We start from the raw sequence: 27194 nt of genomic DNA, 5'->3' as shown, positions 1-27194 counted from the left end.
CCCCAGCCTATCCAATCTTTCCTCATAGCTAAAATTCTCCAGTCCTGACAACATCCTCACAAATCTCCTCTGCACCCTCTCTAGTGCAATTACATCCTTCCTGTAATGTTGTGACCAGAACTGCACACAGTACTCAAGCTCTGGCCTAACCAATGTTTTATACAGTTCTAGCATAACATCCCTGCTCTTATATTCTATGCCTCGGCTAATAAAGGAAAGTATTCCATATGCCTTCTTAACCACCTTATCTACCTGTTCTGCTACCTTCAGGGATTTGTGGACATGCACTCCAAGGTCCCTCACTTCCTCTATACCTCTCAGTAACCTTCCTTTTATTGTATATTCCCTTGCCTTGTTTTCTCTTACCAAATGCATTACCTCACACTTCACTTTTCCATTTGCCGCTTTTCTGCCCACCTGACCAGTCCATTGATATCTTTCTGCAGTCTACAGCTTTCCTCCTCACTATCAACCACATGGCCAATTTTTGTATCATCTGCAAACTTCTTAATCATGCCCCCCTACATTTAAGTCCAAATCATTAATATATATCACAAAACGCAAGAGACCTAGTACTGAGCCCTGCGGAACCCCACTGGAAACAGCCTTCCAGTCACAAAAACACTCGTCGACCATTACCCTTTGTTTCCTGCCACTGAGCCAATTTTGGATCCAACTTGCCACTCTCCCTTGGATCCCATGGGCTTGTACTTTTTTGACCAGTCTGCCATGTGGGACCTTGTCAAAAGCTTTGTTAAGATCCATATAGACTACGTCAAACGTGCTACCATCATCGACCCTCCTTGTTACTTCCTCAAAAATTTCAATCAATTTAGTCAGGAACAACATTTCCTTAACAATTCCATGCTGACTGTCCTTGATTACTCCGTGTCTGTCTAAGTGACAGTTTATCCTGTCTCTCAGAATTGATTTCAATAATTTGCCCACCACCGAGGTTAGACTGACCGGTCTGTAATACCTCAGTCTATCCCTCGCTCCCTTTTTAAACAATGGTACAATGTTAGCAGTCCTCCAATCCTCCGGCACCAAGCCTGTATCCAGTCAGGATTGGAAAATGATGGTCAGAGCCTCCATTATTTCCTCCTTTGCTTCTTTTAACAGCCTGGGATACATTTCATCCAGCCCTGGTAATTTATCTACTTTCAAAGATGCTAATCCCCTTAATACTTCCTCTCTCACTAAGTTTATTCCATCCAATATTTCATACTCCTCCTCCTTAACTACAATGTCTGCATCGTCCCTCTCTTTTGTGAAGACAGATGCAAAGTATTCATTAAGAACCATGCTCACATCTTCCGCCTCCACATGTAGGTTAACTTTTTGGTCTCTAATAGGCTCTACTCTTTCCTTAGTTATCCTCTTGCTCTTTATGTATTTATAAAACATCTTTGGGTTTTCCTTGATTTTACTTGTCAATATTTTTTCATGCCCTCTCTTTGCTTTCCTAATTTCCTTTTTAATTTCACCCCTGCACGTTCTATACTCGTTCTAGGCTTTCTGTAGTATTGAGTTCTCGGTGTCTGACATAAGCTTCCCTTTTCTGCCTTATCTTACCCTGTATGCTCCTTGACATCCAGGGGGCTCTAGATTTGCCAGTCCCACCCATTTTCTATGTGGGAACATGTTTACTCTGAACCCCTTGAATCTTCCCCTTGAATGCCTCCCACTGGTCTGACATTGAGTTACCTTCAGGTAGCTGTTTCCAGTCCACTTTTGCTAAATCACATCTTAGCTTAGTAAAATTGGCCTTTCCCCAGTTGAGAACTTTAACTCCTGTTCTACCTTTGTCCTTTTCCATAACTATGCTAAAACTAACTGAATGATGATCACTACCACAAAAATGCTCTCCCACTGATACTCCTTCCACCTGCCCAGCCTCATTTCCTAAAACTAAATCCAGAACTACCCCCTCTCTTGTTGGGCTTGCTACGTACTGGCTAAAAAAATTGTCCTGAATGCAATTTAAGAATTTTGTGCCCTCTATACCCTTCACACTGTTTGTTTCCCAGTTAATATTAGGGTAGTTTAAATCCCCTACTATTACTGCCCTACTATTTTTGCACTTCTCAAAAATTTGCCAACATATTTGCTCTTCTATCTCTCTCTGACTGTTTGGGGGTCTATAGTACACTCCCAGTAGTGTGACTCCCTCTTTTTTGTTCCTTAGCTCAACACATATGGCCTCATTTGATGATCCTTCTAACAAATCATCCCTCCTCACAGCTGTAAATGGCTCTTAGGCCTAGCAGTTCTTATGCCTGATGAGTTCTGTACCGGGCTTTTCCAGGACTCCAAGAAAATTGCAGATCTCATGTAATTACTTAGAATTACATGGAATTACATAGCACACAAACAGGCCATTCGGCCCAACAGGTCCATGCCGATGTTTATGGCTCACTCGATCCTTCTCTCTCCCTACTTCTGTAAGGAGTCTTAAGGAGGCTTCCTCCTTCGTCACTCACCTGGTGTTGTAAGACTCCTTACATTTGTCCACCCCAGTCCATCACCGGCATCTCCACATCATGTCCCCCTACTTCATCTAACCCTACCAGCATATCCTTCTATTCCTTTCACCCTCATGTGTTTATCTAGCTTCCCTTTAAATGCATCTATGATAGTCGCCTCAATACTCCATGCGGTAGATTCCCTGGGTGAAGAAATTTCTCTTGAATTCCCGATTGGATTTATTAGTGACTATTGTATATTTAGGGCCCTTAGTTCTGATCTCCCCCGCAAGTGGAAACATCTTCTCTACGTCTACCCTATCAAACCCTTTTATAATCTTAGAGACCTCAATCAGGTCACTTTTCATTCTTCTGTTTCTGGAGAAAAGAGCCCCAGCCTGATAGATATAACCTCTCAGTTCTGGTATCATCCTAGTAAATCTTTGTTGCACCTTCTCTGGCGCCTCTATATCCTTTTTATAATATGGAGACCAGAACCCTTCACAGTACTCCATGTACCATCTAACCGAGGCTCTACACAAGTTTAACATTAATTGATAATTGATCCCAGAGGGAATCAATTATATCCCATAGCAGCCCCGTTGCTTTCCTTAAGGAAAAATATTTTTTTTTTACTGGACCAAAGTGGTCCGTGAAGACGAAATGCTTGCGATGCCCTGCCTTAGAAGATTAAGTTGGTTGAAGTCCATGAAGGGGTAAATTAATCTGAAAGAGAAGAGTTGATGGGCTGAATAAGCTTTTCTCATTCCATGCTTTCATACATTCTTATCTATCTACTTTCCAAATCTTCTGCCTGGTAAATTCAAATGTATTTGTGAATCCCCTTCTGCTGAGAAAGAATTCCCAAATGATTAAACTGTCAATGGCACACAGGATGATTAACTTCTGCCGGTGATCCATTTCCCCTGCCTCTTCGATATTATCTCTCAGATATTTGGTACCTGTTGCACAAAAATATAATGGATATGTTACCTTGGAGATGTAAAACTGCCCAGAATTTCTACTGCTCATTGTAATTTAAAAATAAGCAAAATATACTTTTTTTGCCCTGTACAAATGATAAGGAGACTCATCATTCTGTTTATATAATGCCCCAGGAAGATACTAGAGCCTAAAATTAACTGTGCCAATTAAAGTGGATGAACACCTAATGCATCCATATGATATTCATTCATCTGTTATTTACTGAAGGCATTAGCCCAGTTTTTTTTAAATGGGTTGACGCCTCCTACGCTAGGAGGGATATCATATCAATTCTGAACCAGACTGTTCACGACCTCTGAGTCCTATTTGACCAAGGGCTGATCATCCGACCCCATATCCTCTCCCAGTGCTCTACTGACCGGCCTCCCATCTTCCACCCTCCATAAACTTGAGCTCATCCAAAACACTGCTGCCCGTATCCTAACTCTGCATCAAGTCTTGTTCACCCATCATCCCTGTGCTCGTTGACCTACATTGGCTCCCGGTCCACCAATCCCTCAAATTTAAAATTCTCATCCTTGTGTTCAAATCCCTCCATAGCCTCACTCCCTCCCTATCCCTGTAACCTTCTACAACCTTCCGAGAACTCTCTGTTCCTCCAATTCTTGACTCTTGTGCATCCCCGATTTTAATCACTCCACCATTGGCAACCGTGCCCTCAGCTGCCTAGGCCCTAAGCACGAGAATTCCCTCTCTAAACCTTTCCACCTCTCTACCTCTCTCTCCTCCTTTAAGACGCTCCTTAAAACCTACCTCTTTGACCAAGCTTTTGGTCACCTGTTCTAATATCTCCTTATGGACTTGGAGGCCTGAGAGCGGGGATAAAAGACCCGAGAGGAGAGTGAGAGCAGAGACCTGAGAGGAGAGCGGGAGCGGAGGCCCGAGAGGAGAGTGAGAGCAGAGGCCTGAGAGGAGAGCGGGAGCGGAGGCCCGAGAGGAGAGCGGGAGTGGAGGCCCGAGAGGAGAGGGGGAGCGGAGGCCTGAGAGGAGAGTGAGAGCAGAGGCCTGAGAGGAGAGCGGGAGCGGAGGCCCGAGAGGAGAGCGGGAGTGGAGGCCCGAGAGGAGAGCAGGAGTGGAGGCCCAAGAGGAGAGGGAGAGTGGAGGCCCGAGAGGAGAGCAGGAGTGGAGGCCCAAGAGGAGAGCGGGAGAGGAGGCCTGAGAGGAGAGCGAGAGCAGAGGCCCGAGAGGAGAGCGGGAGTGGAGGCCCGAGAGGAGAGGGAGAGTGGAGGCCCGAGAGGAGAGGGAGAGTGGAGGCCCGAGAGGAGAGGGAGAGCGAAGGCCCGAGAGGAGAGGGGGAGTGGAGGCCCGAGAGGAGAGCGGGAGTGGAGGCCCGAGAGGAGAGCGGGAGTGGAGGCCCGAGAGGAGAGGGGGAGCGAAGGCCCGAGAGGAGAGGGGGAGCGAAGGCCCGAGAGGAGAGGGGGAGTGGAGGCCCGAGAGGAGAGCGGGAGTGGAGGCCCGAGAGGAAAGGGGGTGGAGGTCCGAGAGGAGAGGGGGAGCGAAGGCCCGAGAGGAGAATGAGAGCAGAGGCCCGAGAGGAGAGTGAGAGTGGAGGCCCGAGAGGAGAGCGGGAGTGGAGGCCCGAGAGGAGAGTGAGAGCGGAGACCTGAGAGGAGAGGGGGAGTGGAGGTCCGAGAGGAGAGCGGGAGTGGAGGCCCGAGAGGAGAGCGGGAGTGGAGGCCCAAGAGGAGAGCGGGAGTGGAGGCCCGAGAGGAGAGGGGGATCAGAGGCCCGAGAGGAGAGGGGGAGCAAAGGCCCGAGAGGAGAGGGGGAGCGAAGGCCCGAGAGGAGAGGGGGAGTGGAGACCCGAGAGGAGAGGGGGATCAGAGGCCCGAGAGGAGCGGGGGAGTGGAGACCCGAGAGGAGAGGGGGATCAGAGGCCCGAGAGGAGCGGGGGAGTGGAGACCCGAGAGGAGAGGGGGAGCGGAGGCCCGAGAGGAGAGGGGGATCAGAGGCCCGAGAGGAGAGGGGGAGTGGAGACCCGAGAGGAGAGGGGGATCAGAGGCCCGAGAGGAGAGGGGGAGTGGAGACCCGAGAGGAGAGGGGGATCAGAGGCCCGAGAGGAGCGGGGGAGTGGAGACCCGAGAGGAGAGGGGGAGCGGAGGCCCGAGAGGAGAGGGGGAGCGGAGGCCCGAGATGAGAGGGGGAGCGGAGGCCCGAGAGGAGAGCGGGAGTGGAGGCCCGAGAGGAGAGCGGGAGTGGAGGCCCGAGAGGAAAGTGGCACCAGGGACCGAGAGCGGGGATAACAGGACTGGGAGCGGGGATAACAGGACTGGGAGCGGGGATAACAGGACTGGGAGCGGGGATAACAGGACTGGGAGCGGGGATAACAGGACTGGGAGCGGGGATAACAGGACTGGGAGCGGGGGGACCTCCTTCACTTACAATTGAAACCAACTCACACTAGCAGAAATTTGAAAGAGTGATGTCACAGGACACCAGGTCGGTGATTAGTTGGTAATTATTACCATTTTTTTTTGCTTGCTGGGTTAGGGCAGTGGATTAAACTAAGAGCTGGGAAACTATAACTTGCTTTTATTTTATTAAATTAATAAGTTCAGCTAGATAAACTAATTAGAACTAACTAAAAATATTGAGTGAATAAAAACTTTAACTAATTAAATATATAAAACAAGGTTTGATAGGGATGGCAGGGCAGGTGGTGTGTCGTAACTGCAGCGTGTGGGAGTTTGTGAAGACCAGCGAGATCCCCGGCATCCACATCTGCAGTAAGTGTCTGCAACTCGAGGAACTTCGGCTCAGAGTTGTTGAGATGGAGTCGGAGCTGCAGACACTGCGATGGATCAGGGAGGGGGAGAGTTATCTGGACACTTTGACCCAGGGGGCAGTCACTCCCTTTGGGTTAGGTAGTGGTTTAGATTCGTTCAATGATGAGGGACAGGAGGATGTGAGTGCGAGTCAGGCAGGTATGGGGACCCAGGATGCAGTGATGGAGGAGCCTCAGCCTTTGACCTTGTCCAACAGGTATGAGGTACTTGCTACCTGTATGGATGAGGTTAAAGACTGCAGGGAGGATGGGCAAACTGACCACGGCACCGTGATACAGGAGGCCATTCAAGTGGGGGCAGGGAGGTAAAAAGGAATGTGGTAGTGGTAGGGGATAGTATAGTCAGGGGGATAGATACAGTTCTGCAGCCACGACCAAGAGTCCCAAAGGCGGTGTTGCCTGCCACCGCAGTGTGAGGGTTAAAGTCATCTCCTCGTAGCTGGAAAAAAACTTGGAGAATGAGGGGGAGGATCCAGTTGGCGTGGTCCACGTAGGAACCAACGTCACAGGTAGAACTAGGAATGAGATTCTGCTGAGGGAGTTTGAGGAGCTCGGGTCCAAATGAAAAAGCAGAACCTCAAAGGTAATCGTCTCTGGATTGCTACCTGAGCCACGTCCAAATGGGAATAGAGACAAACAGATCAGATGGTTAAATGTGTGGCTGAAAGAGTGATGTGGGAGACAGGGGTCCCAATTCATGGGGCACTGGCACCAGTACTGGGAATAGAGAGAGCTGTTCCGTTGGGACGGGCTCCACTTAAACCGGGCTGGGACCAGCGACCTGGTGAATTGAATAACTTGGGTGGTAGAAAGGGCTTTAAACTAATAAGGGGGGGGGGGAACGGGGGTTCAGGTAAGGGTAATTTTTTCAGTCCGAAAAGAAAAGTTAAGGCTGTAGAGCAGAGTAGCGATTTGGGTAAAAGCAAGCAGTGTCGGGAAGGGACTGAGAGTTTAACAAAGGTAACAGGGCATTCGTGAATAAAGTCACATCAGGGAAAAAAAGTCAAAAGTTAAAATTAAAGGCGTTGTATCTGAATGCATGAAGCATTCGTAACAAGATAGATGAATGAATGGCGCGAATAGAGATAAATGGGTTTGATCTAGTGGCCATTACTGAGACATGGATGCAGGATGACCAAGGTTGGGAACTAAATATTCCAGGGTACTCGACTTTTAGAAAAGCTAGGGCAAAATGGTAAAAGTGTGGTGGGGAGGGTTGGGTAGCCCTGATAATAAAGGATGAGATAAAGACTCTAGTGAGAAAGGATCTTAGCTCAGAAAATCAGGAAGTAGAATCAGTATGGGTGGAGCTAAGAAATAACAAGGGGCAGAAAACACTGGTGGGAGAAGTTTACAGGCCCCCTAACAGTAGTTATAGTGTCGGACAGAGTATAAATCAGGAAATTGGAGAAGCATGTCACAAAGGTGAATGCAATAATCACGGTAGACTTTAATCTTCATATAGATTGGGCAAACCAAATTGGCAAAAGCAGTTTGGAGGACGAATTCATGGAATGCATTCGAGACAGTTTTCTAGAACAACATGTCGACGAACCACCTAGGGAACAGGTCGTTTTAGATCTAGTATTTTGTAATGAGACAGAATTAATTAGTTATCTTATAATAAAGGATCCTCTGGGGAAGAGTGATCATAATATGTTGGAATTTCACATTGAGTTTGAGAGTGATGTAGTGAAGTTTGAAACTAGGGTTTTAAATTTAAATGAGGCCAAATATATAATTATGAGGGGCGAGTTGTCTATGGTAGATTGGGAAATTAGATTAAAAGATATGATGGTAGATAAGCAAAGGTAAACATTTAAAGAAATAATTCATAATTCCCAGAGAATATACATACCCTTGAGGAATAAAAACTCTACAGGAAAAGTGATTAAACCCTGGCTAACTAGAGAAGTTAAGAATAACATTAGTTTATACAATGTTGCCAAAAAGAGTCGTAAGCCTGAGGATTGGGACAGTTATAGAAATCAGAAAAAGGTAACCAATAAATTGATAAAGAGGGAAAAAATTGACCATGAGAGTAAATTAGCAAGAAATATAAAAACAGATTGTAAGAATTTCTACAAGTATATAAAAAGGAAGAGATTAGCTAAAGTAAACATGGGTCCCTTAGAGGCAGAGACAAGAGAAATTATAATGGGGAATAAGGAAATGGCAGAGAAGTTAAACAAATATTTTATATCTGTCTTCTCAGTAGAAGACACAAAAAACATACCAGATATAATAGGGAACCAATGGTCTAATGAGAGTGAGGAACTTAAAGTAATTAAGATTAGTAAAAAAAAATTAGAAAAACTAATGGGACTAAAAGCCAACAAATCCCTTGGACCTGATGGCCTAAATCCTAAGGTTTTAAAAGAGGAGGCTGCAGAGATAGTGAAAGCATTGGTTTTGATCTTCCAGAATTCCGTGTATTTTAGAATGGCCCCCGTGGATTGGAAGATAGCAAATGTTACCCTGCTATTCAAGAAAGGAGGGCGGGAGAAAACGGGGAACTACAGGCCAGTTAGCCTGACATCAGCAGTAGGCAAAATGCTGGAATCCATTATTAAGGACGTAGTAACAGGGCACTTAGAAAATCATAATATGATTAGGCAGAGTCAACATGGTTTTATGAAAGGGAAATTGTGTTTGAAAAATCTATTGGAGTTTTTTGAGGGTGTGACTGGCAGGGTAGATAAGGGGGAACCAGTAGATGTAGTATCTTTGGATTTTCAGAAGGCATTCGATAAGATGCCACATAAGAGGTTGTTACAAAAGATTAGAGCTCATGGAATTGGGGGTGATATATTAGCATGGGTTGAGGATTGGTTAACGGACAGAAAACAGAGAGTAGGAATAAATGGGTCATTTTCAGGTTGGTAGGTTGTAACTAGTGGGGTGCCGCAAGGATTAGTGCTGAAGTCACAGCTATTTACAATCCATATTAATGACTTAGATGAAGGGACCGAGTGAAATGTATCCAAGTTTGCTGATGATACAAAGCTAGATGGGAAAGTCAACTGTGAGGAGGACACAAAGATATTGATAGGTTAAGTGAATGGGCAAGAAGGTGGCAGATGGAGTGGGGAAATGTGAGGTTATTCCTATTCAGGAACAATATAAAAATGGAATATTTTTTAAATGGTGAGAAACTATTAAATGTTGGCGTTCAGAGGAATTTGGGTGTCCTTGTACATGAAATACACAGTTACCATGCAGGTACAGCAAGCAATTAGGAAGGCAAATGATATGTTGGCCTTTATTGCAACGGGGCTGGAGTACAAGAGTGAGGACATCTTGCTGCAATTGTACAGGGCTTTGGTGAAACCGCACCTGGAGCATTGCGTGCAGTTTTGGTCTCCTTACCTGAGGAAGGATATACTTGCCTTAGAAGCGGTGCAATGAATGTTCACTAGATTGATTCCTGCAATGAGAGGGTTGGCCTATGAGGAGAGATTGAGTAGAATGGGCCTATACTCTCTGGAGTTCAGAAGAATGAGAAGTCATGTCATTGAAACATATAAGATTCTAAGAGGGCTCGACAGGGTAGATGCTGAGAGGATGTTTCCTCTGGCTGGAGAGTCTAGAACTAGGGGGCATAGTCTCAGGATAAGGGGTCAGGCATTTAGGATTGAGATGAGGAGGAATTTCTTCACTCAGAAGGTCGTGAATCTTTGGAATTCTCTACCCAGAGAGCTGTGGATGCTCAGTCGTTGAATACATTCAACAGGAGGCTGCAGAGAGAGTGGAAACATTGGTTTTGATCTTCCAGAATACCCTAGATTTTAGAATGGACCCCATGGATTGGAAGGTAGCAAATGTTACCCCGCTATTCAAGAAAGGAGGGCGAGAGAAGACAGAGAACTACAGGCCAGTTAGCAGTTGTAGGCAAAATGTTGGAATCCATTATTAAGGACGTAGTAACAGGGCACTTAGAAAATCATAATATGATTAGGCAGAGTCAACACGGTTTTATGAAAGGGAAATTGTGTTTGAAAAATCTATTAGGGTTTTTTAAGGGTGAGACTGGCGGGGTAGATAAGGGGGAACCAGTGGATGTAGTATATGTGGAGATTGCGCAGGAAAGTGGAGTTGAGGTCGCAGATCAGCCATGATCTTATTGAATGGCGGAGCAGGCTCGAGGGACTGTATGGCCTACTCCTGCTCCTATTTCATATGTTCTTATGTGTCAATTTTTGTCTGATTACGCTCCTGTGAAGCGCATTGGAATGTTTTACTACACAAAGGTGCTATATAAATGCAAGTAGTTGGTTGTTGTTGTTGTTGTTGTTGTTGTTGTTGTTGTTATGATTCTAATTCATTGGTTTGTGAGTTTAATCAAGAATTGATTTTGATCTGGTCTGCCACCTTGAGCTAGGGAGTTCTTGCACAGATAGGTAAAATTAATACGTCTGATCATGTACTACAGTGAGGACAAAACAGAATCACTGCAACTGGTGCCATGGACTAGGAGTCAGTGACTAAATGGTCCTGTTCTTCAACACTAAAGCTTTCAGGCACCCCTGAAGGATACTTTTGAAGAAAATAACTATCTAGAGAGTTGCCTGGGTTAAAGTGGAAGAACTTAAAACAGACCTCAGAGGAAAGATTATCAATTACTCCTTAGAGAGGAAAGAAGAAAAAAGGAGGGAAAAAAATAATTTTGAACTCATATACCTACCTAAGCAGCACATTACAGAATCCTTAGGGAAAGCACTTCACCAAATGGCTAAAGCAAAATATGAGCGTAACCAAGCAACGATGAATGAGGCAAATTATGCACTATTTCACACAAAGGTTAGTCATTATGAACAAGGCAAAAAGGTTACCTTTGAACAGTCTACATCACTTCACAGCTATTAAAAATAGACAAGCACTTTGCACAGGTAAAGCCGATATCTGTAATCTATGTAGATTTGGAGATGTTGACAGAAGTCATGGCAGGACAGTTGGGGGAAATGTTGGGTTGTCGTGCCGACCAGCATCAAGTGGGGCTTGTTAAAAAATTGTGCTTAGTAAGTCAATATAAGATATCTTGTGGATATAATTAATGAGGTGTGGGGGGAGCCAGCCATCTCGTTTATACTATCTCATGATTTACAAGAAACGTGGTGCAGTGGGGATATTTAATTCATAGCTCAGAAAGGTAGTGGTTCTGCAGAGAGACCGTTTGCTACCGGAGTCCTGCAGGGATCGGTGTTCAGACTGATGCTCTTTACAATCCTTATTACCGATCTGGATGAACATAAGTCAACTCCCAGGATATGGTAGAGGTTTGAAATGGCTTCTTTGCATCAATCTTCACTTCCAGTAGACTATTGCGCAGTTACCAATAATGCAGCGTACAGCTGATTCTGAAGTTGCCAATGTCAAAGTGGACGCAGATATAATCCTGGAAAGAATAAGGGATTTCAAAGCACATCATACTACTGGTGCAGACGGAATTCACCCAAGCATGCTCAGTAAATTAGGAGCCGTGCTCAGTGAACCCTTTGCTTATATATTTAACAGCTCGCTTGTGTCAGGGACAGTTCCAGGGGAAAAGAGGGAGACGCATGTTGTGTCAATGTTTAAAATAAGGACAAAATGTCCGAAGCAGGAAATTATAGACCCACTAGCTTGGTTTTGGTTATAGACAAGTTACTAGAAGGAATCATTAGAGATACTCTACATGACCACATGCACAGAGATGGGGTTATTACGGACTCTTAATAAGGTTTCTGGAAAAGAAGATCATGTCTTTACCAAGCTGGTGGAATTTTTTGAGCAAGTTACTAGGTTGGTAGATCAAGGTAGCCCAGTCAATATTGTATACTTGTAATTTCAAGAAGCTTCTCAGGACGTACGAGCTGCTATCTCTGCTTTTCAAGCTAGACAGCTGGATTTGAAAACTTTTCCCTTTCCTTTTCTTTCAAAAGAACGCCAGGGAATCAAGGGATATGGGGATCGGGCAGGAAAGTGGGGTTGAGGTTGAAGATCAGCCATGATCAGATTGAATGGCGGAGCAGGCTTGATGGGCCGTGTGGCCTACTCCTGCTCCTATTTCCTATGTTCTTATATAGTAGCCAGGATAATCTCAGCTTCTTTAGAGTAAGTGGAATGACCCACAATCAGCATTGAGATAAATGACCAGAAATCTTTTGGTTTGGGGGATAAACGTTGGTCAGGACACCATAGAGAACTCCACTGCCGTTCTTCGAATTGTGCAGTGGGACCTTTTACGTCCACCTGAGAACCCGAAAGACGGCACCTCCGACAGTACAGCGCTCCCCACAGTACTGCACTGAGACGTCAGCCTGGGTTACGTGATGAAGTCTCCGGAGTGGGGCCGAGAACTCAGACGCAACACTGAGCCAAGGCTGACAGCAAGGCTGTCAAAAAGAACGTATCGGCCGGGGATTTCCTCTCATCTGCTCACGGGGTTTCCAACGCACTTCCGGTGAAGTTACGGCAGCGGAGCGAGAGCATCTCCGAGGAAATTCCCAGCAAACGGAACAATTTTTCCCATTGTATTGGGAATTGAAGGCGCAAGAAAGAACCTGCGTTCATATTGTACCTTCACACATCCTCAGGCCATCCCAAAGTGCTTTATAACTATTGGATTGTTTTTGAAATGCAGTATTGTTGTTATGCAGGCAAACACAGCAGCCAATTTTGCACAGAGCGGTAAATAAATCTGATTTTGGTTGAGTTGGGAGTGTTGGCCAAATACACCATTAGAACACCCTTTGAAAAACTCCCAGGGGATCATTTACATCCAGCTGAGCGGACAGATTAGGGCTCGGTTTAATATCTCATCCAAATGACAGAACCTCCGGCGACGCAGCACTCTACACTGAAGTCTCGGCCTGGATTGTGTACTCAAGTCCATAACCGTCTGACCCCGAGGCAAGAGTACTACCAACCGAGCCAAGCTAACACTTTAAGCAAGGACTACCATCCCATCACTCTGTGGTACAGTATGTTCCAACATTTGAAAGAGTTGCCCTCGAGCATGTCATTTGTTGGGATTGCGTCTCTCAACAAAAGTCATTGAGTAATGCTGCCTTAGAACCACTGAAACGAGACACCAGGAATGCGTTGGTGATTTGCAATGGATTTACTCGCATGAGGTTGTGGGTTCAGGTCCCACTCCAGGGTTTTGAGCACAAAATCCAGGCCGACACTCCCAGTGCAGTATCGGGTGAGACGTTAAACCGAGGCCCCGTCTGTTCTCTCAGGTGGACGTAAAAGATCCTGTGGCACTGTTTCGAAGAAGAGCAGGGGAGTTCTCCCCAGGGTCCTGGCTAATATTTATCCCTCAATCAACATCACTAAAAAACAGATTATCTGGTCATTATCACATTGCTGTTTGTGGGACCTTGCTGTGCGCCAATTGGCTGCCGCATTTCCTACATTACAACAGTGGCTGTAAAGCACTTTGGGATATCTTGGGGTTGTGAAAGTCGCTAATAAATGCAAATCGTTCTTTCTTTTTCTTTCTTTCGTTCTTTCTTTCAATGTGTGTAGACAGTATCCTAATATTACAGAACCGTTAAAAATGGACTCCTGGTAGTTTTCAGGAGATTAAATGAATTTGCAGGGATTTTCAGATATAAAATAAATTGGAATAAGTCTGAGGAAATGCCCATGATCAGACATTCTACATTGGCCAATGTAAAGTTGCTGCTTTCATTTAGAAGACTGACAGGATGAAATAATTTGGCATATGGTTAAACCCAGGCTTCAAGAATATAGCAAACATTAATTAGAATGAGGTGCTGAGAAAAATTAATGCAGAATGATGGTGCTATCAGAGCGGGTCAGGGCAGACTCAATTAAGATGATTTTAGTACTTTTAAGGTAAATGACAAAAGAACCACATGGGGGAAAAAAAATTCCGCACTGAGTTGTTATGATCTGGAATTCACTGCCTGAAAGGGCGGTGGAAGCAGATTCAATAGTAACTTTCAAAAGGGAATTGGATAAACACTTGAAGTGGAAAAAAATTGCAGGGCTATATGGGGAAAGAGCGGGGCAATGGGACTAATTGAATAGCTCTTTCAAAGAGCTGGCATCGGCATGATGGGCTGAATGGCCTCCTTTATTCTATGATTCTATGATTCGAAAGATAAACTATCTGAATACCATGGTAGTTTTAAACAGGCCTACTTGTGGGAGGGTGAAAAGAATGTTATTGACCCCAAAAGCCAATAGGGCCGACTTTTCTCTGAAGGTCCCCGGTGGATGCCGAACAGGTACAGCGTGCCAGCGGTGTGCTGTGCCTTCGAGGGCATAAGTTCACCAAATCTTCTTGGCCTACCTGGCTTCACACCCACCCAATGCAGGCTTACCTCCAGCAGGGTCTTGCGTTGGGATCGGCGGGTAGAAACAGGAGCACCCCCCGGCGGGAGAGGCCTGTAGCTGCGCTTCTAGCCACCAGACTCGGGGCCCTTTGGTCTCTGGCGCTGCTCTCTCCCAGGAACAGCCAGAAGGCACCAAGGTCTAAAGATCATGCTCGGGAGGGCGGGGGTGGAGGATTAATTTCTTAAACTGTTGGATCGACAAATATCCAAGACATTTCTGGCCTCCTTCTGGTCTAAGGGCAGTTGGCGTTAGTCTCACCATCAGCCTTTTTGGAGCGTTCCTCCATTTGTACATCCCACGGGTGCACACAGGGGAAAGTGAGGTGGGAGGGCTCTCCCCTCATGAGAATGCTTACACTAGGCCTGAGGCTCCTGTCGGCCTACTTACGTCGCCTTAGGGATTCCCACGGAAATCGGGCAGAGTGTAAAATGGCCTGCCGATTCGTTATCGTCTAAAACCTTTTTCTACCCAATTGTATTTAATTTAACAACTTGTGATGGTGAGATTTGAACTCAAAATTATTACACGACCATTAAGGATTATTGCACAGGCAAGTTTAATGCTATTGCATGGGCAAGTATAGCCATTTTCTTGTACGTTTAGTAATTTTTTTAGGTTCCTAACTAACAAACCTTTTTCCAGTTGTAAATGCTCAACTTAGTGGAGAAACCAAGATGGCGGCTAGAAGGAATTTCCAGAAAAGATTTGAAGCAATTCGATTACTTCCCCGTCTTTCTTTTGATAAATTTTGTTGACTGATCATTTTTTTAACTTGTCGTTTTCATATATCCTTTTAGGAATTCTCACTGTAGATTGATCTAACTACTTGATTTGGCCTTTCACATCTCTTCAGTTGTGATTCGTTATTATTGAATCAGTATGACATTTCAGTCATCTAGCTGCAAGAAATTTGCATATATACAGGTGCAATGCCAAACTATGACCCAGGAAGTGTGGCATACAGGTGAAAGGCACAATCAGGTAAATTTCCTTCTTCCGTGAACTCAGTGCAGAACACTTACAATCAGTGTCAGAAAACAATCGATTCAGATGGTGCAATGTATGCATTCCTAATTTGTCCCAGTAGCAGAGAAACAGAAAATTGAACCCAAAGTTTGATGTTTACTAGGAAATATCCTGTGGTATCACCGACAATGAGTTAGAGGATATGCTGTTCTATAGGTGTCGCCGCGTGTAATACGCAATAGGCCAGATTTTGCTGAAAAATTAACGGCGTCTGAATGACGCACTGTTATCAAAACACAAATTGGCCGTTAACTTGTAGCGGGGAAGAGATACCCCTTGAATTGCGAATCGCTACAAGTTGCTGGTCGATTTACGCCACTCCGCCGTTAGCTTAGCAAAAACGGCATCTCGCCCTCAACCCCCCCGTGAGTTTCATGAAGTTGCTGCATTTGCACATTGATTGCCCATTAAACTCACCGCAGAAAGTTAAGCCTAGTAATTAACAGCGTAAGTGCCTTCTTAACGACGTGATAATTGTTAATGGCTGCCAATCAACCATTCTTGCCCAGAAAGTAAACAGTTATCAGTGTGGAGTCTCATTCCTTCAGGTAGTTAATTGTTTTAGGAGATTTTAAAAATGTCAAATTTGAAATTTAATTTTTTTTCCTTACTGTTTCATTTTTCTCTCTCTTCCAATCTTTCTTTCCCTCTCTTTATTTCTCTTTCTGTACCTGATTTGACATTGAATTCACCCACTCCAATTCACCATCCTTCTCAGTCCTTCCTCTGCTTCTTTCATGATCCGTAGATCTCATTGGTTAAGGAGACAATCTGTTTGCCCCATTGCTCTTCCAGGTCCCAGATGCCCTCTTATCTTTGTTATCAGCTCGCACTTTCAGCAACTCTTGAAACCGAAACATGCAAGGGCAGGTCTAACTAAAGCCAGATGCCGTTAGATTCCCTGCTACAGTAAATTAAGGCCCACAATGTTATTATCAGGACTCGTGATATACATTGGCTCAATGGGGCCAGTTTTCAGGCTAGATTTTCAACTTCTTGCTAAAGTGTTAAACTAGCATTGTAGATGGGGCCGTCGTTATAGAAACCACCTGACTAAATTGTTGTGCTTGATTGGTTTAAAATATCCAGCCAATCAAGAAGTATTGTGCTAATTTGTGACACCGTGGGCTCGATTTTCGCACCCCTGAGCGGCTGTGTTCGTGGCGGGGGATGGGGGTGGCTCCGAAAATCGGGGATTCCCAGGGCGGGGTGCCACTTAAAGTAATTAACCAGGTACTTCAGATCGTTTACAGACCTGATTAACATGATATTTTAGGAGGAGTGGGATTTTCAAGTCAACTGGGACTGTTTCCCACACTGGGGGAAACACTCCCAGTTGAAATGGACGTGTTGCAGCCATCAGCCTGTGGCAGCTGCAAAGGTCCATTTGACAGGTGGGGGGGGAGATCCTCACTCATTGCAGGAGGCCACTCTGTCACTTTGGACAAAGTTTGGCCTCCACCGCCCTCCTCTGAACAATAAAATTCACCAACTTGCACACTTACCCCAGGGTCCAGACACATTTACCTACCTTGCCGACCCCCTCAAATTTACATCTTCCGGATGGGGGCCGCCATAGCTGCAGTCATGACCTCCTCGGAGGACAAAGAGCATCACCAGCCTCACCGGCCACGCCGTCCACCTCTGAGACGTGGAGCTCCACAACACAGTGCTGTGACACATCCACCTGCACAGCAGGAGGGAGGGCAACCGCAGAGAGAGATGTGTCGCAGAAGGCACTACCCTCGCCACAGGGTCCACAGAACGAGGCTCAGCTTCCTGGACCTCTCTGAGCAGCAGTGCACAAGAAGACTCAGAATCACTCGACATGTAGTCGTGGACATCTGCAGCCTCCTTCATGCCGAGCTGCTCCCGGCTGGCCCGAGCACCAACTTCTTACCTGTCGCTGTCAAAGTCACCACTGCCCTCAACGACTTCTCCTCCGCTTCCTTCCAGGGTGCCACCAGGGACATCGCCGACGTCTCTCAGCCGTCTGCACAAAAGAGCCCTGCAAATACACCTACACCCACTCTGCAGTGACACAATGGGTGTCATCAATTGTGGGTCTTCATAGTGATCCTCAGGAAAGGGCATTATTGCACAAACTAGACAAAATTCACAAAGACGTGGCAGTAGTGGTGACAATATAATATGTAATGTGAGTTGATTAGAAATGAAATATAAGTAAAAACCATGACAAACCCTCAAACACCTTTTTGCATCCCCTTCATGCTCACGACACGTTTGCCTTACGCTGCCTACTGCACATATGTGATGCATGCCCTGTGGCTGCAGCACAGGTAGTGGCAGGTTGAGTGAGGCTGACTGTGAAAGAGATGCACGAGAGGGTGAGTATGAGATAGAGCCTTGAGATTGTATGAGGATTGGGTTGAGTGGTAGTGGCGGGATGAGTACTGGCGAGGTGAGTAAGTGCAGGTAAGATGAGGATGAGCTTTGAGTGGGTGTGAGGAGTGATGTGATAGAGTAGTGTTGGCAGTGCAGAAGGAGATGTGGGGTGGGGGCGGTGATGTGGCAGACGGAGTTTAGGGGAATGAGTAAGTGTACTCACTTTGGCTGACCTACTTAGGTCATCGCAGCGCCTCCTGCACTGTATGCAGGTGGGCGATATGTTGGTGGTGCAGGTGACCTCCTCTGCCACCTCGAGCCAGGCCTTCTTGGTGGCAGAGGCAGGCCACTTCCTCCTGCCCGCCGAGGGGAAGATCTCTGTCCTCCCTCTCCTCCTCCTCACCCCATCCAATACGACCTGGAGTGAGGCATCATTAAACCTGGGAGCAGCCTTCCCCCTGGGCTGCTCCATGCTGTAATTTTGCCCATTTTCTGTCAGTGGAGGACTGCCCCTTTAAATAGGGCTCCTCCAGCTGACAGCCTATGCTGCGCATGCGCAGTCCGCCCGCTGCGCAGCTTTCCAGCGCGAAACCCGGAAGCAAAGGTAAGTACCTCCAAACAAGCTGCAATCACGTGCGGAGCACCCCGATTTCACTGGGCGCATTACCCACGCGCCCAGTCCACCCCCCGCTGCCAACCCACCGCCCTCCTAATATCGGGCCCCATAGTTTGATGTCAAGGAAATGCATGCAATCCTATCACTCTTATGGACCTCAGCATGTCCCAAAGCACTTTACACCGCATTAAGTATTTTTGAATTATAGTCACTGTTGCAATGTGCGCACAGCAAGGTCCCACAAACAGCAATGTGATAAATGACTGTTTACCGCTATAAAATCTGTTTTAGGGATGTTGCTTGAGGGATAAATATTGGCCAGGACACCAGGGACAACTCCCCTGCTCTTCTTCTAACAGTGCCATGGGATCTTTTATTACGTCCACTTGAGAAGGCAGATTGGACCTCAGTTTAACGTCTCATCCAAAAGACGGAAAGAGAGAAGCATGTAGTTGACCTGATATCACTGTCAGAAATGGAGTAATTAAAAGATTTAACTGAGTTTGTTGGGCAATAATATTCCAGGTCAGATTAGGGCTGCTAAAGTTCTCCTTGTGAAGATTTTCACTTCTCGGTAACAAATAACCTTCATGTTGCATCGAATTACATCGAATTTACAGCACAGAAACAGGTCGTTCGGCCCAACAGGTCCATGCTGGTGTTTATGCTCTACACGAGCCTCCTCCCACCTTACTTCTTCTCACCCTATCAACATATCTTTCTTTTCCTTTCTCCCTCATCTAGCTTCCCCTTAAATGTATCTACGCTATTCGCCTCAACCACTCCATGTGGTAGCAAGTGCCACATTCTAACCACTCTCTGAGTAAAGAAGTTTCTCCTGAACTCCCTATTGGATTCATTAGTGACTATCTTATATTTATGGCCCCTAGTTTTGGACTCCCCCACAAGTGGAAACATCTCCTGTATGTCCATCCTATCAAAGCCGTTAATAATTTTACAGACCTCTATCAGGCCACCTCTCAGTCTTCACTTTTCCAGAGAAAAGAGGCCCAGTCTGTTCAGTCTGCCCTGATAGTTATACCCTCTCAGTTCTGGCATCATCCTTGTAAATCTGTTTGACACTTTTTCCAGGGCTTCTATATCCTTTTTGTAAGATGGAGACCAGAACTGTTCTGAATGTAAATTAACGGTTCCTTCAATCTGGTAAACACAAGGTGCAAAGTGGCAAGGTCAGACTAATGGCTCTGGTAATAGCTTTCTAAATGTGTTTTGTAAAGGGTAATTTGGTCAATTTCTCCTGGAGATGTTACTCTACAGATTGCGATCAAGACAAAATGAATTTTCTAGTGGTTTTTAACAATTAACGGAGATATATGCCTCTCGGTATTTCAAGAATATGCTGATACAATACTAAATATCTCTGTTCATTTCTAACGTAGTTGTCCCCATGGATCATCCAGCCAATGTTCTTTGGTTTCATGTTTCTGTTGTCAGACAAGGACATCTCCAGATGCAGTTGAACCTTAGCACCCTTCGCCCTCCAAGCGTACACAACTATTGTCAGAATGCAGTGAAAGCACCTTTCTAGCATTAGACATAGTTTACCTCGTAACATTTATTTCCCTTTGCTTTGTACGCATCTCCGTATAAAATGGCCTGGAATCTGCTCTCACAGCGCTCACCGTTATATCTGTGCAAATAATGGTAGATGAACTTCTGACGACCGCACATGCGCAGTTAAACGCGGAAATCCGTTAGTTGTTCTAACAGATGCCCTGATTGTCCAGAAGCTTCGTTGGGGGTGGGGTGGGGGGGCAGGGGCGGGGGTGGGGACAGCTCGCCGGCTGGCTCCCCATTGAAATAAATGCAACGGCACGAAGCTCCTCTCCTGCCCTGCTGGAAACGAACTAATCTCCCCAGAAAAAGGTGTGTCGAGTTTTTGTAGTCTAACCAAAATTATAACGGCGAGAAAAGTCTTAATGACTGCCAAACAACCTCTGTGGGACTGAAAATTAACTTTTACAAGTGTGGAGTCTCATTCCTTCGCATTTAACTGTCATTGGACATTTAAGAAAAAAATTCAACATTTTTATTTTTTTACTTTTTCTTTCTGTCTCTTTTAATCCAAATCTTTCTTTCCCTCTCTTTATTTCGCTTTCTGTAACTGATTTGACATTGAATTCACCATTCTAACTTACACTTCCTGGTTCGGTGTCTGCTTGGCTTATTACCATGCTTTAACCTGACAGGTTAAGGGGATACACAGCTGTTTGCCCTGTTCACACAGGTCCCAGATGCCCGGGAGAGGGAGCCGTGCTAGATTGAGGGCCCCATGAGAGGAACTGGCCACGAAAAAGCCCATGAAAAGTCTATGGCAAGTCCCAGTCTAACGAGGGGTGGGCACTGTTCATGTGCCGCTCAGAGCAAAATCCAGCCGAGTGAGTATGGGGAAAAAGAAGGACACTCTAAGGGGGGAGTGCTTTTTTGTCAAGCTGTCGACTTGGCTTATTGGTGGCCCTCTCACTTCTGAGTTAGAAGGTTAAGGCTTGAAGCCCCCATCCAGGACTTGAGCATGTAATCTAGGTCGCACTTCAGTTCAGTGCAAGGGAGAGATGCATTGTTAGAGGCGCTGTCTTTTGATGAGCTGTTAAACCAAGGCCACATCTACCTGTTCAGGTAGACGTAAAAAAAAAGAAAGAAAGAAGAAATAAAGACTTGTATTTCTAAAGCGCCTTTCATGACCTCAGGACTTGCCAAAGTGCTTTACAGCCAATGAAATACTTTGTAACGCAGTCACTGTTGTAATGTAGGAAATGTGGCAGCCAATCTGCTCACAGCAAGCACCCACATACAGCAATGTGATTAAGACGAGATCATCTGTTTTAGTGAGGCTGGTTGAGGGATAAATGATGGCCAGGACAACCTATGGCATTGTTTGAAGAAGATCAGGGAGTTCTCCTGGAGTCCTGGTCAATATTCCTTCTTTAACCAATCACACCAAATAAAGAGATGGATTTGTCATTTATCTAATTGTGTTTTTGGAACCCTGCTGTGTGCAATTCTTTATATTATCATAGTAGGTACAGCACAGGAGGAGGCCATTTGGCCCAACATGCCTGTGCTGGCTCATTGAAAGAGCTATCCAATTAGTCCCGTTCCCATGCTCTTTCCCCATACCCCTGTAATTTTTTTCCCTTCAAGTATTTATCTAATTCCCTTTTGAAAGTTACTATTGAATCTGCTTCCACCACCCTTTCAAGCAGTGCATTCCAGATCATTAAAACTCGTTGCATAAAAAAACTTTCCCTCATGTTGTCTATGGCTCTTTTGCCGATCACCTTAAATCTGCGTCCTCTGGTTACCGACCCTTCTGCTACTGGAAACAGTTTCTCCTTATTTATTCTATGAAAACCGTTCATGATTTTGAACACCTCTATCAAATCTCCTCTTAAACTTCTCTGCTCGAAGGAGAACAACCCCAGCTTCTCCAGTCTCTCCACATAACTGAAGTCCTTCATCCCTGGCACCATTCTAGTAAATCTCTTCTGCACCCTCTCTAAGGCCTTGATATTTTTCCTGAGGTATGGTGCCCAGAATTGAACACAATATTCCAGCTGTGGCCTAACCAGTATTTTGTAAAGGTTTAGCATAACTTCCTTGCTTTTGTACTCTATGCCTCTGTATACAGTGGTGTTCCCCGGGGGTGGTATTAGGAGCATTGCTCTTTTTGATATATATTAATGACCTGGATTTGGGTAAACAGGGTATAATTTCAAAATTTGCAGTTGGCACATAACTAGGAAATGTAGTAATCAATGTGGAGGATAGTAACAGACTTCAGGAGGACATAGACAGACTGGTGAAATGGGCAGACACATGGCAGATGAAATTTAACACAGAGAAGTGTGAAGTGATATATTTTGGTAAGAAGAATATAATAAAGCCCAGGATCCCATATATTTTTTTTTAACAGCCTTCTCAGCTTGTCCTGCCACCTTCAAAGATTTGTGTACATACACCCCCAGGTCTCCCTGTTCCTGCACTCCCTTTAAGATTGTACCATTTACCAAATTGTCCTTATTCTTCTTACCAAAATATATCACTTCACACTTCTCTGTGTTAAATTTCATCTGCCATGTGTCTGCCCATTTCACCAGTCTGTCTATGTCCTCCTGAAGTCTGTTACTATCCTCCACATTGATTACTACATTTCCTAGTTATGTGCCAACTGCAAATTTTGAAATTATACCCTGTTTACCCAAATCCAGGTCATTAATATATATCAAAAAGAGCAATGCTCCTAATACCACCCCCGGGGAACACCACTGTATACTTCTCTCCAGCCTGAAAAACAACCGTTCACCACTGCTCTGTGCTGTCTGTCCCCTGGATAATTTTGTATCCATGCTGCCATTGTCCCTTTAATTCCATGGACTTTAATTTTGCTTGCAAGCATATTATGTGGTTCTTTATCAAATGCCTTTTGAAAGTCCATATACACAACATCAACCAGACTACCCTCATCAACCCTCCGTTACTTCATCAAAGAACTCAATCAAGTTAGTCAAACACAATTTTCCTTTAATAAATCGGTGCTGACTTTCAATTATTAGCCCATACATTTCTAAGTGCCAATTAATTTTGTCCCGGATTATTGTCTCTAAAAGTTTCCCCACCACCGACGTTAGGCTGACTGGCCTGTAATTATCACTCTCCCCTTTTTTTGAACAGGGGGCAACATTAGCAATTCTCTAGTTCTCTGGCACCGTTCACGTAGGTTCACATTTCGAGCATATCTATTTGCCTCTGTCTTGGAAAAAGTCACTTGTGATTTAGAACTAAAGAAAGTACGCGGGAGGTTTAATGGAGATATAAAGAAAAGAAGGAACTTGCAGTAATATATTGCTTCTCATGTCTTCTGCACACCCCAACGTGCTTCACACTCGATGAAGTACTTTCGAAGAGTAGTCACTGTTGTAATGTAGGGAAATGTTGCAGTCAATCAGCCGACAGCAAGGTCCCACTAACAGCAATGAGTTAGATGACCTAATAATCTGTGTTAATTGTGTGGGTTAAGGAATAAATATTGGCCGGGACACTGGGAGAACTCCCCTGCTCTTTTCCAAATAGTGCCATGGGATCTTTTGCATCCATCTGAACAGGCTGACAGGGCCTCGGTTTAACGTCTCATCTGAAAGACGGCACTTCTGACACTGCAGCACTCCCTCAGTACCGCACTGGGAGCGTCTGAGTAGATTAGGTACTCAAATCTCTGGAGTGGGACTTGAACCCACAACTTCCAGACTCAGAGGCAACAGTGGCACTACTAATCCACAGCTGATACTCAAAATGAATAAAAGATGCATTTTTCTTATCTTATTAACTGGAACTACATCTCCACAAGAGTCATTTGCAGAATTTGAACTTTTCTGAAAAATTCCCTTCCGTATTTTGAACTAGGGCAACATAATTGTTGCAAAAATCAGTGTCTCACCCACCCTGCCTCCCAGAAGAAAGGAGGAAGGACTTGCATTTATATAGCACCTTTCACAACCTCAGGACATCCCAAAGTTCTTTACAGCCAATGGAGTACTTTTGAAGTGTAGTCACTGTTGTAATGTCGGAAACGCAGCAGCCAATTTGTGCACAGCAAGGTCCCACAAACAGTAATTGGATAACGACCAGATCTGTTTGTGATGGTGGTTGAGGGATAAATATTGGTCAGGACATCGGGGAGAACTCTCCTGCTGTTCTTTGAATAGTGCCATGGGATCTTTTACATCCATTTGAGATGGCAGACAGACTCTCAGTTTAACATCTCATTGGAAAGACGGCACCTCCGACAGTGCAGCACTCCCTCACTGTCAAGACTAGATTTTGTACTTAAGTCTCTGGAGTGGGACTTAAACCCACAATCTCCTGACTCAGAGGCAACAGTGATACCCACTGAGCCACAGCTGATACCTAGCCTAGCCACGAAGGACACACAAAGTGTCTTCTAGGAGATTGGAGAAAAGATAAATCAAAGTGTTGGATGTAAATGAGTCTGTATTTAGAGTAGCTGTTTGTCCTTTGCATTAAAGAGCAATTTGGCCTAAGCTGTTGCCAATAGCAACACACCCACTAAGCAGTGTAAAAGAAGGCATCGGATTGACATTCTGTTTGAATTTTTTTTTTTGAAGTGTTAAACAATCCAATCTTCATATAAAAAAAAGATCTTTTCAATCCACCAGAGCTGGCAGATGAGGCCTCGGTTTATCATCCCATCCAAAAGACAACACCTCCATCAGTGTAGCTCCTCACCAATACTGCACCACCATGTTAGCCCAGGTTATATACTCAAGTCCTGGAGTGGGGCTCAAACCCACAATCTTCTGACTCGGAAGGAAGACTGAGCCAATTTGACATTTATATTTGGGGCACCATTAGAAATTGTTTTTGAGTATGGGGTGTTGCGGAGTACTCGCCTCTGATGGCTTCGTGGGCGGTTCCACCATGGAACTGAGCCCAGCAGAGTGGGAAGATCCCAAGCTTTGGTCCCCAGTTTGCTGATCTCAGCTATGGCAATCGTAAAGTGCTACAATTGGCCACAGCGCTCCGGGGATAGGAAAAGGGGAAATAGAACAGGAAGTCTGCTCCTAATAGCTACCCAATGGCATTCTGATGGCAGTGCCCATGTGCGGGCACTGGGCTTGGACAGCATCAGGCCTGGGGGTGATACCCTACAAATAGCCTGCTAACACGTATGCTCACACATCTCACGCATTAAGAATGGCCAATTGGGCGAGCTACTAATGAGCATCCAGTGCCCATGAAACTGTGTTCCAACAATCAATTAATGACTTTAGGAGAGGAGGGGATTGGAAAAAAAAAGATGTTGAATCTTTGATGTCAAACAGGGTTAACAGACGTGTTGGTTTTGATATTTGAACAGCTAAAAGCAGAAGTTTGAAAAAGAATTACATCGAACTTACAGCACAGAAACAGGTCTTTTGGCCCAACTGGTCTATGCCAGCCCACGCGAGCCCAGAAGAACAGTTCTCTGACGCCTGTTTGGAACGAAAGGCTCAGTTTTAACACACTCTTTGAGTGACATGGCATGACATGAGATACAACGATTTTGCGAAGAGGCAAAACTGGCTGAATTTGACATAACCAGTGCCTTGGTCTTAAAACTGACAAAGACTATTACATTTAGTCGAAAGCACTTCTTACTAAGGATAAGTTAACCAGGGCACAGTTACTCATTTTAGGCATTTTCCAATACATCTTAATTTTACAATTTGCCAAATTTTATGATTTTTTTTACTTTTAATGAAGATATTAACTGCTTTCGTCTGTGTGGTAATATTTGTTGTTTGAAGAGAGTTTCATGGTATAGCTTGAAACTACATTAAACTCAGTAAGCATACCACCGTAAATGGAGTAACTGTTAACCTTTTGAGTATAACAAGGAAACAATATAATAAAGTACACCGTCTGGGGAACAAGTCCTTTTACCCAAACTACTGATAGATCACAGAGAGAAGACTAGACCCTAAGCTCTGGAATTCCCTCCCCAAACCTCTCCCCCTCTCTACCTCTCTCTCCTCCTTTAAGTCGCTTGTTAAAAACCTCCCTCTTTGACCAACCTTTTGGTCACCTGTCCTAACATCTCCTTATGTGGCTCGGTGTCACATTTTGTCTGATAATCGCTCCTGTGGAGCGCCTTGGCACGTTTTACCGCGTAAAAGACGCTATATAAATGCAAGTTGTTGTTGTCGTAACCAGAGTCATCTATAAACATTATCAATTAGCAGAAAGCCACAGAATTCCCTGAAGTGCGTGATGAGGCTGCAGTAATATGAATCGGAAGCTAACATAAAATTAGAAGAAAGGGGAAAAAAATAACACTTATAAAATCAATCAGTTAGCTGCCAAGAGCTTAGGCCTAGACTGGGCCTAAAATAAAAAAGGTAGCAGCTTCTATTCCTGATCTGCACTGAGTTGGCTGACCCTAGATAGCTTTTTGGCAACCAAAGGTATTAAGGGATATGGGCCAAAGGCGGGTATATGGAGTTAGGTCACAGATCAGCCATGATCTTATCAAATGGCGGAGCAGACACGAGGGGCTGAATGGCCTACTCCTGTTCCTATGTTCCTATGACCCTAGGCATTCCAGCTATCCTTGGAGCCCCCGGAGTGGGGAGAGGATTAATTCCACCCCCCCACCGCCACCCCCACCCCTCAGCCCCCCAGGATCACTAACCTTTCTTCGCTGTCCAGTGACCCCTTGCTGGAAAAGGTTGACATTAGGAGAGGTTACGCATTAGGCTCGGATGTGATGCCTACCAAGGTGGAGTAGACTGCCTGCGCACATCGTCTGTACGCCTGCACCAATGGTGAAGGGAGGGGGGGTTAGGTATCGATAGGGCGCTGGCAGTGGGAGAACTGAATCCCCTGCATCAATCGTGTCTTTGAGAATAAGGGAAGGAAGTGGTAAAACATTGTCAAACGATGGGGATTTTTTTTTCTTTGCAATACATTTTTCAAGCTACAGTTCAGTAACCAAAGCACTGTGAGGACACCCTGAAATATGAGACTGAAGGCAGTAATTATCATGTTTTTTTTTTGCTAGTTCATATCTCGGATTATTTTGATG

At 45.1% G+C, this 27194-nt stretch overlaps 1 long non-coding RNA gene across 1 annotated transcript in view; it reads right to left on the bottom strand.

Annotated features, from left to right (window-relative positions):
• LOC137332063 (uncharacterized) overlaps nt 1–26989 on the bottom strand; it is a 35750-nt gene extending 8761 nt beyond the window's left edge. Inside the window, exons 1-2 of the long non-coding RNA XR_010965562.1 lie at nt 26802–26989; nt 25528–25602 (exon numbers count right to left, since the gene is read on the bottom strand). This is a non-coding gene — a long non-coding RNA (uncharacterized lncRNA). The remainder of the gene's footprint in view (nt 1–25527; nt 25603–26801) is intronic.
• Nucleotides 26990–27194: the final 205 nt, after the last annotated feature.

Source organism: Heptranchias perlo, chromosome 14 (assembly GCF_035084215.1).
Source record: "Heptranchias perlo isolate sHepPer1 chromosome 14, sHepPer1.hap1, whole genome shotgun sequence".
Taxonomy (NCBI): Eukaryota; Metazoa; Chordata; class Chondrichthyes; order Hexanchiformes; family Hexanchidae; genus Heptranchias; species Heptranchias perlo.
Note: the sequence above shows the minus strand (reverse complement) of the source record. Positions and strands in the feature narration are given on the sequence as shown.